The following is a 4,107-nucleotide window of genomic DNA, read 5'->3' as shown; positions in this document are numbered from 1 at the left end:
ATAAATCCACAACATATGAAAACTTATGGGATGCAGGTAAAGTTATGCCTAGAGGGAAATTTATAGGTGCAATGCTTATATAAAAAAGAGGAGCCCTGGCCGGTTTGGCTCAGCGGTAGAGTGTTGGCCTGCGGTCTGGAGAGGCCCGGGTTCGGTTCCCGCCAAGGGCACGTACCTCGGTTGCAGTTTGTCCCCGGCCCTGGTTGGTTGTGCGGGTGGCGACCACTCGATGTGTCCCTTTCACATCGATGTTTCTCTCTCTCTGTTCCTCTCTCTCCCTCCCACTCTACAAAGAATAGAAAGGTGTCCTTGGGTGAGGATGATAAAAAAAAAAAAAAAAGAGGAGACATGGTTGATTTTGCTCAGTGGTTAGAGCGTCAGCCAGCGGACCAAAGAGTCGTAGGTTTGATTCCCATCAAGGGCACATGCCTAGGTTGCAGTGTGTCCCAGCCCTGGTCAGGATTGTGCGGGGGGCAACCAGTTGATGTGTCTCTCTCACATGGATCTCTCTCTCTCCCTGTCCCTTTTTCCTCTCTCTTCCTCCCACCCACTCTATCTGAAGATAAATGGAAAAATATCCTCGGATGAGGATTTAAAAAAAAAAAAAGAAATACCTCAAATTATAATAATCTAACCTTCAGCCTTATGGCAATGGAAGTGAAGAACAAACTGAATCTAAAGCAAGCAGAAGTAAAGAAATAAAGTTTAGAACAGAAATTAATAAAATAAAAATAGAAAAAAATTGAGAAAAATCAATGCAACCAAAAGATGTTTTTTTAATAAGATCGACAAAATTCTCAAATTCTAGCTAGGCTTAAAAATAAAGAATACAGTGAAATTTCTAAAGTCAGTTATGAAATGGCATTAGTATTCACCCTACAGAGAAAAAAAATTATTAGAAAGGAATACTATGGGTAATTTTATGCTAAAAATCATATCACAGATGAGGTGGATATATGGCTATAAAGATGCAAACTACTAGAATTTACTGAGGAAGAGACAGATAATCTGAGCAGCCTATAACAAGTAAAGGCATTGAATTAGTAATAAAAAAAAGTTACAAAAAGAAAGCCCAGACCCGTTGGTTTTTCTGCTGAATTCCATCAAACAAAGAATAATTAAGATCACTTCCTCACAAACTATTCCAAAAATAAAAAAGAACAGTTTCCAACTTATTCCATGAGGTGAATATAACCCTGACACCAAAACAAGTTGAAGACATCACTAGAAAATAGCATTACATACAAATATGTCTTATGATTATGGATGTAAAAATCCTCAACAAAATATTAGCAAAGCAAATACAGAAAGATATAAGGAGAATTATATCCCACGACCAAGTGAGATTTATCCCAGAACGCAATGGCAGTCAATATACAAAATTCAATTAAACTTTATTAATAAAATAAAAAACAAAAAATGCATGATCATGTTAATTGTTGCAGTAAAAGCATTTGACAAAATCCAAAACTATTTCACAATAAAAAATTCAATAAATCAATGAAAAATTAAAAATGATTTTATCAAAAAATTCCATTTATAATAGCATCAAAATAATAAAATACCCAGGAATAAATTTAACAAAAAGTATAAAACTTGTATCCTCTAAATTACAAAATATTGTTCATAGATATTTTAATAAGCATAAAAGTTAAAAACATTTTGCTTCAAAGAACAGCATCAAGAAAGTGAAAAGGCAACCCACAGAATGGAAAAAATATTCACAAATCATGTATCTGATAGGACAGTAATCTAGACTATATAAAAACCCCATGCAACTCATTGATAATAAAGACAAACTGTATAATTTAAAAATTGCAAAGGATATGAATGGACATTTCTCCAAAGAAGATACAAGAGGGGCCAATAGCATATGGAAAGGTGTTCAACAGCAGAAAGCTGGGCTTTTGAACACTGGAAAGCTGAGGTTAGGAATATTATTTAAGGAAAGTCGCTTCCCTCCTTTAGGATATAACAGTTGGTATTTTAATAACATGGGGGTTAGGGGCAATGACCCCAATGTGCAGTCAAAAATCCACATATAATTTTTAACTCTCCATAACATTAACTACTAATAGCCTAATGTTGACAGGAAGCCTTTTGGATAATGTAAACAGTCTTTTAAAACATATTTTGTATGTTATATATATTATAGACTGTATGCTTACAATAAAGTTAGCTAGAGAAAAGAAAATGTCATTAAGAAAATCATATGGAAAATATATTTACAGTACTGTATTTTTTGAAAAAAAAAATCCATGTATAAATAGATCTGTGCAGTTCAAACCTGTGTTGTTCAAGGGTCAACTGTATTTTCCTTCTCTGATTTGAATTTGATCCAAGAACAGGGAGAGCACAAGGTTAATAAAAATTTCTGTAAATGGAAGTGTTTCATTTTTTGAAGTTATTTCTGTTTGGTGACTGAAGACGAGTCAAAGGGGCAGTTTGATAACATGAATTGATCTTACCTTGCATAGTCCATGTCACCAACATCTGTGTTTCTCCTGTTAGGGACTCTGGGGACCAAGATAAGTTATGCTGAAAATTGCTGCATCTGCTTCTTCCCTAAGCTGCCACTTCACATCTGATAAGAATTTGTATCCTGAAAAAATTAAATTGGAAAGTTAACCTTTTACTCTGTGGGAAGGTATGATTTTGCTTCCTACAAATCCATAACACATCTGATACCCTGATCCTAAAATTTCACATATTATCCACTGAAGTGCTTACTCAGAACTCTGTGCATATTAACTTAAATTTGATTTTCATAAACTCCATTCACAATGGGTTCAAACAAACATTTATAATTGCTTGTCTTTTGTAGAGAGCCAAGTGTCACTCTTTGCCAGCTGTTAACCTCAGGCCAGACCAATATAATTAGTTTTGGTAATTACTTCTAGTTCTTCAGGAATAATTAAAATTATTTCATCCTTACTTCACTCTACAATTAAATTGATGGATTCTTCTTGTGTGAGAACTTATGACCTTTAAGTCTACCTACTCACATTACGTTTCATAACTAATGAAATATATTTTTTTCAAGTCTTCTTTCTTGATAGAAAAACATAGTAATTGCAATGCTCCAAAGCACACTTAACTCAAAGACACTCAAGTATATTACTCACATTGAGGTCATTAGTTTTAGATATTTCTGGTTTCATAAGTTTTTACTTGTCTGTTGGGATAGTTTCTCTCTCCCACACATGTGAACATTGGTTTAAGAAATGCATGGATAGTGATGGACGGCCCCGAGAGCCTCGGGTTATGTCAAGGTCTTTCGGTGTCAGTGAACACATGCTCATGCAAGCAACAAAAATGTCAATTTAAACTTCATGTAGTCTCTCAAATCAGTAAATGCATAATCAGCATTTAGTCATAGATTTATTAGGATTGTTTTACCTCATTATTCTTGGAAAGGTATACAAAAGTTTAATGTCAGACATAACAGTTTTCTGGTGTCTTCCACTTATTAATTGTATTGCCTTGGGCTAGATACTTAATTATTAAGCCCGGATTTTTTATTTCTATAATTGGAATAAAGCCTCATATCATTTTTATTGATTAAAAAAGTTAAGAAAGTGCTCGCTTCGGCAGCACATATACTAAAAATTGGAACGATACAGAGAAGATTAGCATGGCCCCTGCGCAAGGATGACACGCAAATTCGTGAAGCGTTCCATATTTTTACCTCGGTTGCAATTTGTCCCCGGCCCTGGTTGGTCGTGCGGGTGGCAGCCACTCGATGTGTCCCTTTCACATCGATGTTTCTCTCTCTCTCTCTTCCTCTCTCCCCCTCCCCCCCGCTCTATCTGAACAAATAATGGAAAAATGTCCTCGGGTGAGGATAAAAAAAATAAAAAAATAAAAATAAAAAAGTTATGAAATATAACTTAGTAATTTAAATAGCAAAAGCATCCAAGAAAACAATGAATCAAAAATAGTTATGAATAGCTCTTACAGAAAATAAAACAGGATAATTGAAGGATAGTTTGCTTTATTGTGCAATGCTTGGAAAATTTTTCTATAGAATTCTCAGGTTGGTGGTAGCATGATGATATAGTCTAAGTGACAAAACTATAGAAAAGATGGTGCAGATATAAGGGATAA

General features: G+C 34.7%; 1 non-coding gene across 1 annotated transcript; it reads left to right on the top strand.

Annotated features, from left to right (window-relative positions):
• The first annotated feature begins 3,578 nt into the window (after positions 1-3,578).
• LOC118636703 lies at positions 3,579-3,686 on the top strand. The gene has a single exon (XR_004960691.1). It is a non-coding gene; the product is annotated as a U6 spliceosomal RNA (small nuclear RNA).
• Positions 3,687-4,107: the final 421 nt, after the last annotated feature.

The sequence above is a fragment of the Molossus molossus genome, unplaced genomic scaffold, assembly GCF_014108415.1.
Source record: "Molossus molossus isolate mMolMol1 unplaced genomic scaffold, mMolMol1.p scaffold_m16_p_2, whole genome shotgun sequence".
Classification (NCBI taxonomy): Eukaryota; Metazoa; Chordata; class Mammalia; order Chiroptera; family Molossidae; genus Molossus; species Molossus molossus.
The sequence above is the reverse complement of the archived record's forward strand: the minus strand, read 5'-3'. Positions and strand labels throughout refer to the sequence as shown.